Here is an 8777-nt window from a genome sequence, read left to right on the forward strand (position 1 = left end):
AAACTTTCAGTCTGAAGAAGGCTCTCGACCCGAAACGCCACCCGTTCCTTCTCTCCAGAGATGCTGCCTGTCCCGCTGAGTTGCTCCAAGCAACTGGTGTCTATCTTCAAAGGACTGACCAGGACTGCCTCTCTCTCTCTCTCTCTCTCTCTCTCCCTGCCTCCCTCTCACACAGGCATGACTGGAGGAACTCCGTGGGCCAGGCAACATTTACGGAGGGAAGTGGACAGGCGACCCATTCTTCAGGCTGCCTTATGTCTCTCTCCCCCAACTCCCACCCACACACACGAATGCTGGAGAAACTCAGCGGGGCCAAAACGTTGTCTATTTCCTTCGTTCCATAGATGCTGCTGCACTCACGGAGTTTCTCCAGCATTCGCGTGTGTGGGTGGGAGTTGGGGGGGGGGGAGAGAGACATAAGGCAGCCTGAAGAATGGGTCGCCTGTCCATTTCCCTCCGTAAATGCTGCCTGGCCCGCGGAGTTCCTCCATTCATGCCTGTGTGAGAGGGAGGGAGGGGGAGAGAGAGAGAGAGAGAGAGGCACACACAAGGTGGATGCGAAATCTCACCTGCCTGTTTCAGTGACAGACACCCACCGCCAGTAAATGAAGACACCTCCATCTGTCTCCCCCTCCTCTCCCTCGACTGCCCCACCTTTCCCTCCCAACTCCAGTTCCGTCCCGACCCCCTGGGAAACTGAAGGTTTCCCGCTGTAATTAAAGAGTTCCCACGGTAGACTGTAAAACTGGGACCCTGGTTTTGGACTCCCCCAACATCGGGACATTCTTCTTCCATCTAGCCTGTCCAATCCCGTAGGTACGATTAGACAGGTATCTAGTTATTTAATTCAATTAATGATTTCTATCGCCCAGCCTCTCATCTTTCAATCGGGTTCGGCCAGGAAGGAACTGCAGATGCTGGATTAAAACGAAGATAGACACAACATGTAGCTCAGCGCGACAAGCAGCATATCAGAAGGGTCTCGACCCGAAATGTCACCCATTCCTTCTCCCCAAAGATGCTGCCTGCCGTCGAACTCATTCTCTTTAAACCTGCATCTGCTGTTCCTTCCGACACACACACAAGAAATAAGCAACTTTTCAGGCCGAAACGTTGCCTATTTCCTTCGTTCCATAGATGCTGCTGCACCCGCTGAGTTTCTCCAGCATTTGTGTGTTTGGGTGGGAGTTGGGGGGGGGGTTAGAGAGATAAGGCAGCCTGAGGAAAGGCTCGCCTGTCAATTTCCCTCCGTAGATGCTGCCTGGCCCGCGGAGTTCCTCCTACCGTTCGCAGGAGTTCCCACGGTAACCACAAGAGTTAATACGGATATCGCACTGGCCACTACGTTCATAAAATGTTGCAATGCTCAACCACAAGTGTACAAGTCACTCTTGGACAATTTCAAACATGTTTGAATTTTCTCCCGAGTACCCAAGTTACACGATTACCTGCCGTTAGCGCCACGGTGGTCCACGAATGCCGTACTGTTACCGCACGAGGTTCCCACGATGTTAAACTCTGGTTACCTCTTGCGTCAAGTCGCCCCGTGAAAAAGGGGTTTAATAGTTAAATCTAAAACATGCTTTTGTTCTTCTACAAAAGCATGGTCTAGTAGAACAAAAGAATGGCTCGGTCCCAAGTCTCAGATTCAGATTCAAACTTTATTGTCATTGTGCAGTGTACAGTACAGAGACAACGAAATGCAGTTAGCATCTCCCTAGAAGAGCGACATAGAATATGAGCAATAAATAAATATACGTGCATACAGTCATAGTAGTGCAATTATTTTTTTCCTGGTGGAAGGAGTGTTCGGGGTGGGGGGGGGGGGTGATTGGCAATCAGCGAGGTACAGTGTTGAGTAGTGTAACAGCCGCAGGGAAGGAGCTGTTCCTGGACCAGCTGGCCTGGCAACGGAGAGACCTGTAGCGCCTCCTGGATGGTAGGAGGGTAAACAGACTGTGGTTGGGGTGAGAGCAGTCCTTGACGATGCTGAGCGCCCTTCGCAGACAACGCTTGCTTTGGACAGACTCAATGGAGGGGAGTGAGGAACCGGTGATGCGTTGGCCAATTTTCACCACCCTCTGCAGTGCTTTCCGGTCGGAGAAATAGCAGTTGCCATACCACACTGTGATACAGTTGGTAAGGATGCTCTCGATGGTGCAGCAGTAGATGTTCTCCAGAATCTGAGGAGACAGATGGACCTTTAGTCTCCTCAGGAAGAAGAGTCTGAATGACTTTGCAAATTATATGGAACACAATATGGAGGACAGGTCTTTTTAATAAATAAATTTTGATGGAAGCCTGCATATACTTCTTTCAAGGGGGGAGAGGATTGGGGGAAACTTTTTTCAGGATCTTACCTTCCCGGAGATGTGATCAATTTTCAGAGCACATTCTCCGGGCTCTGCAGCCTACCATCGATGGAGCTGGAAGCCTCCTCGGACTGTCGTGAACTTAACATCGAAGCTGATCCCTTGCCTGGGATCGCTCCCACCGTGACCATTGCAGACTTACCATCAAGGTCTCGCAGTCTTCAGGTGAGGCCGAGTAGGGAACTCCAACGCCGCGGAAGGTTTGGCCAGCCCCGACGCGAGATTTGATCGCCCGGCGCGGAGTAGCTGACATCCCCCTTGATCGCCTCGACACGGAGGCCTTGAATGCCGCCGGCTATGGGAGTCAAGATCGTCCCTTCAATGGGGGCTCGAGGCCCACGACTGAGGAAGAGCTAAGGGAAGGACTTGAACTTTATTTGCCTTCCATCACAGTAAGCAATGTGTAGGAGTCACTGTGGAGGATGTTTCATGTTAAAATGTGTTTTTGAGTGATCTGTTACTTTTAATTGTTTGACCTGGCCAATGAAATTCCTCGTATGTAGCAAAACATACTGGCGAATAAAGTGTGATTCTGATTCTGATAAAGAAGCCAAGATTGGAAAAAAAAAGCTGACGCTGCAGATATAAGTAATAACTTGTTATTGGATGAGCTTGATTTGGACCCAGCTTTTCCTATATTCTGAAAGGCTACAGAATCTTTCAGTCGTACCATATTCAGACTTGGTAGGAGTGTTTTACTGATAAGAAAAATGTATAATTGCGCTAACTTTCCTTTGTTCTGAGAGTGGAGCCCGTGAAGCACTGAGAAACATTTGTGCTCATTGTAGATCTTGCCACTCACGGCTGAAAAATCAATTAAAGATTGCCATGGTTTACCATTAACAATTTAGTTGCTATCTGCTTTTTAAGAGATGAATTTTGACAAGGTGACACGCATGCTGGAGGAACAGCAGTGTCCAGACCCGACTCGTCGCCCGTCCATTTCCCTCCAAAGTGCCAGTAGAACTCAGCAGGTCAGCCATCCGTGGTGGGAAACGGATAGAGAAGTGTTCCTTATATAAGCCCTCCTTTATATCGAAGTCATGTCAGTGACTACGTGAAGAGGCCGCCAGCCCGCGTGCGCTTCAATACGTCGACGATTGGCACGAGAATGTTGTGACTCCGCGGGGCAATGGTAAGTAATGTCAGTCCCACAGCTGAATCCGAGCTCTGCGAATGGGTCGGTTCAACTCCGTGGCCCGGGGTGGTCGAAGCTGCCAAAGCTGTGGCCCTCCAGTCCAGCGGACGCAGCTGTTGTTGCAGGAGCTCCGGAGAACAAGTCACCAACTTGTGACATGTGAGCTCCCGACGATGTCGTCCACTTGCCGAGCCTCCGAGGTCGGATCGCCACTGCCGGAACGCCGCCCCAGCTCCGAGGTCGGGTCGCCGCTGCCGTCGGAACAGCACAGCTCCGGAGTCGGACCACTGCCCCAGCAGGGAGCAGGCAGCTGTTCGGAGCATCTGACGGGCGATGCCTGTTCAGACACCTCCTTTGCCATTTGTGTACCTTCAGTGAATTATGAATTATGTCCAAAAAATGCTCACTGAATGCTCACTGGTCATTACGGCCTTTTGCAAGTCAGTAGATGGGTCTCAACTCTCGGAAGTGCAGAAAGCTGCATTAACACTTCTCGGTAATACACAGTTGGGGCTATTGCCTTCACAAAAATGTTATAAGGCATGAGATAATTCCCAAAATGGCTCATATTTCAGGGCCAGTAAAGTGCAGCCTGCATTGTATCTCTTCAGAGAGGACTTATATAGCAAGTTGAAGACTTGCAGGGGGATTTTAAGACGACTGCGGGGGTGGAGTGCCATCCTATGTGGGCAAACCTCCAGTATTCCGGCAAGTTTTCACCCCCGTATTCAAGGGGCAGGATGCGTAGTTGAAGCTCCGGAAAGGAGCAGTCGGGAGTCACTAGCTGGCCCCGCAAGTCACTAGCTGACCCTGTTGAACCAGGCTTGCAGTAATGGAAGGCATGACCTGTCCAGTGAGCCCCCACTGAGGCTCCGAAGGAGCAGCAGGCCAAAGGAGCAGCCTGTCGATCCAGGCTGGGAAAAACTGGCAGCTCGATCTGCACAGTCAGCTCCAGCAAAGGCTCCAAAAATGGGCAGAAGGATCAGCCTGTCGAGGCAGGCCTGGTAAATGGCAGGCGCGGCCTAGGGTCTCCACTAGGGGACACTGCATTGGTGGCAGCCTCTGCCTACAGCCTGTTTGTCTTTTCAATCTTTTTTTTTTCAGTTAGTTTAATGTCTGTTTTTGGGGGAAACGTTAACTTTTCTATGTGTGGGAGGGAGGCAGGGTAAGGGGGAAACCGTTTCCCAGTCGCTTCCTGGCGGGGACGCGACTATTTCTCCAAGTCATGTCCTCACCCCCTCCTCGCGGCCTACCAGCTGGATCGGAGCGGCCTTTCCTACTGGGGACCGGGAACCGGACCAGAACGACAACAGCGTCGGCGCAGAGCTGGATTCACCACGGAGCGGGGCGATGCCTACCTGGGTCGCCGTTTGGAGCCCCGGAGCATTGGGCCGCTGCTCCAACATCGTAGAGCTCTGGTTTGTAGAGCTTCTAACGCGGGCGGTGCTGACCGTCATCGCGGAGTCCTGGGTCTCCTTGCAGAGGGCCGCCAGCATCAATCTCCGCCCGGCGCGGCCTGCGGACTTTGGGAGCCGCGGACTTCGGTAGGAGGTGGCCGACTTTGTTGTCCAGGCCGCTGAGGATGTCCCCCAGCCCCGACGTCGGACTTACATCACCCTTGGCGAGCGGGACTGAACATCGGACCGCCCGTAGCGGCAACTGCGGAGAGCTCGGGGAGGCCCAGACCACGGGTGAACATTGGAGGAAGAGATTGACTTTGGTGCCTTCCCTCACAGTGGGAAACTTTGATGCTGCTGTGTGGGGATGTTTTTATGTTAAATTCTATCGTGTGTCGGGTTCTTTATTTTTATTGTATGGCTGTATGGAAATCTCATTTTACTGTGCCATCTGGCACATGTGACAAATAAATGTATCTTGTATCTTCAGTGAGCTCCGCAAAGAGCTGAAGGGGCCAAAGGAGCGGCCTATCAAACCAGGCTGGGAATAACTGGTAGCGTGACCTGCACAGTAAAGCTCCAGCAAGGCTCCAAAGAAGCAGTCTGACATTCTTGCCATAGAGGGAGTACAGAGAAGGTTCACCAGACTGATTCCTGGGATGTCAGGACTTTCATATGAAGAAAGACTGGATAGACTTGGCTTGTACTCGCTAGAATTTAGAAGATTGCGGGGGGATCTAAGAGAAATCCATAGACTGAGAACAAAGAACAAAACACCAAGGTCAGCCATCATTACATTTCTAACAGAAGCTGCATATTAATTCACCACCATTCGTGCAATCTTGTTTGTAACAGGAAATAAACGGACTGAAAATAAAATACTTTTCATATCAGGCACCAGTAACATTTTGTGAAAGGCCACAAGATGCAAATTAGGCCACCGATGAAAACAAGAAACAATGGGAGTTAGTGGAGTGGGGAGAGAGGGACGCAAAGAGAGTTGTCAAGGTAGTTTGAATTTGTGGACATTGCGGTTCCAATGGAAACATTCCACTGGTCAATTCTTCCCCGTGCTGTTATCATGGTGATAATGGCAGCTCAATGCGAATAAGGCATGAAAGCAAAGAATGAAAGAATGGGTCGACTGGCCTTGTATTCACTGGGATTTACAAGGATGAGAGGAGATCATCGGCTATATTTAAGAGGGAGTTGTGGCTAAAGGGATCAGGGGGTGTGGAGCAAGGCAGGTACAAGATACTGAGTTGGATGATCAGCCATGATCATCTTGAATGGCAGTGCAGGCTCGATTGGCCAAATGGCCTACTCCTGCACCTATTTTCTATGTTTTTATGTCCCATTGGGCTCAGAAATGCTGGCAGGCATGCCTTGCACAGCAATGTCACTTTTGAGCTCTGGAAAAGAGCTGTTTTGCGTAGGAGTAGGCCATCTTGCTCTGCTATAAGATCTTTGCTCTAATCTGCGAAAAATAAAGCATAAAACACGATTTTCTCTGCCCTCCATCCCCGTCTCACAAACACAGCCATGCCATTTTCGCACAGATTTCCCCCTTAATTATCTCATCACCTCGCCGCCCCCCCTGCCCGCCATGAGGCTCCTTCATCAGCGAATCTTTGTCTGAGCTACATCATTTTTTCTGCCATCCCCATCTCACAAACACACACACACAACATTTTTGCATACAATATCCCACTTTAAATCACTTCTCTTCTCGCTCCATCGATCGATCTTATGATTATATTAATATATATATTATATTTTTATATTTTTACTTTTTTTTACAACAATTTTTATTACAAAATGTTTCTCCATATAGCCTCTCTCTCTCTCTGCCTCGCTCGCTTGCTCTCATTTCCCCCCTTTCTCTCTCTCTCACTCACTTACACTAACGCGCACACATCTAACTAGCGATCGATCGAAAAGATTACTAATTCTGTACCTACATGTCTCTCTCTCTCTCCCTCTGACTTAAGAAATTCCTGCTCATCTCCTTCCTAAAGTAATGTATTTTAATTCTGAGGCTGTGGCTACTGGTCCTAGACTCCTCCAGTACTGAAAACATCCTCTCCAACTCCACTCCATACTAGGCTGCGACAGACGGCAACAGCTTCACACCGTGTCCCAAAGCTTGTGTCCTGTCCTGCATCACCCAAGGCAACAGAGACGTTATAGGAGAGGGCAAGCACAGTAACAAAGTAGCTCACGATGGTTTGGGTAACTTTCAGGAATGTCTATGCATGTCATATCATGAATATTACTGAAGAACGGTCTTATAGAAACATAGAAACATAGAAAATAGGTGCAGGAGTAGGCCATTTGGCCCTTCAAGCCAGCACCGCCATTCAATACGATCATGGCTGATCATCCAACTCAGTATCCTGTACCTGCCTACTCGCCATACACCCGGATCCCTTTAGCCACAATGGCCACATCTAACTCCCTCTTAAATATAGCCAACGAACTGGCCGCAACTACGTTTTGTGGCAGAGAATTCCAGAGATTCACCACTCTCTGTGTGAAAAATGTTTTCCTCATCTCGGTCCTAAAAGATTTCCCCTTTATCCTTAAACTGTGACCCCTTGTTCTGGACTTCCCCAACATCGGAAACAATCTTCCTGCATCTAGACTGTCCAAACCCTTAAGAATTTTGTAAGTTTCTATAAGACCCGTCCTCAATCTTCTAAATTCTAGTGAGTACAAACCAAGTCTATCCAGTCTTTCTTCATATGAAAGTCAGTCTGGTGAACCTTCTCTGTACTCCCTCTATGGCAAGAATGTCTTTCCTCAGATTAGGAGACCAAAAATGTAAGCAAAACTCCAGGTGTGATCTCACAAAGACCCTGTACAACTTTAATACAACCTCCCTGCTCCTATACTCAAATCATTTTGCTATGAATGCTAACATACCATTCGCCTTCTTCACTGCCTGCTGCACCTGCATGCCTACTTTTAATGACTGGTGTACCATGCCACCCAGATCTCGTTGCATCTCCCCCTTTCCTAATCGGCCACCATTCAGATAATTGTCTACTTTCCTGTTTTTGCCAACAAAGTGGATAACCTCACATTTATCCACATTATACTGCATTTGCCCTGCATTTGCCATGCATTTGCCCACTCACCCAGCCTATCCAATTCACCTTGCAACCTCCTAGCACCCACCTCACAGCTAACACTGCCCCCCAGCTTCGTGTCATCTGCAAATTTGTAGATGTTGCATTCAATTCCCTCGTCCAAATCATTAATATATATCGTAAATAGCTGGGGTCCCAGCATTGAGCCTTGCGGTACTCCACTAGTCACTGCCTGCCATTCTGAAAAGGACCTGTTCACTCCTACTCTTTGCTTCCTGTCTGCCAGCCAGTTCCCTATCCACATGAATACTGAACCCCCAATACCGTGTGCTTTAAGTTTGTATACTAATCTCTTATGTGGGACCTTGTCAAAAGCCTTCTGGAAGTCCAGATAAAACACATCCACTGGTTCTCCCTTATCCACTCTACTAGTTACATCCTCCAAACATTCTATGAGATTCGTCAGACATGATTTACCTTTCATAAATCCATGCTGACTTTGTCCAATGATTTCACCACTTTCCAAATGTGCTGCTATCCCATCTTTAATAACTGATTCTAGCAGTTTCCACACTACCGATGTTAGACTAACTGGTCTGTAATTCCCCATTTTCTCTCTCCCTCCCTTTTTAAAAAGTGGGGTTACATTAGCTACCCTGCAATCCTCAGGAACTACTCCAGAATCTAAAGAGTTTTGAAAAATTATCACTAATGCATCCACTATTTCTGGGGCTAATTCCTTAAGTACTCTGGGATGCAGCCTATCTGGCCCTGGGGA

The sequence above is a fragment of the Leucoraja erinacea genome, unplaced genomic scaffold, assembly GCF_028641065.1.
Source record: "Leucoraja erinacea ecotype New England unplaced genomic scaffold, Leri_hhj_1 Leri_177S, whole genome shotgun sequence".
NCBI classification, from domain to species: Eukaryota; Metazoa; Chordata; class Chondrichthyes; order Rajiformes; family Rajidae; genus Leucoraja; species Leucoraja erinaceus.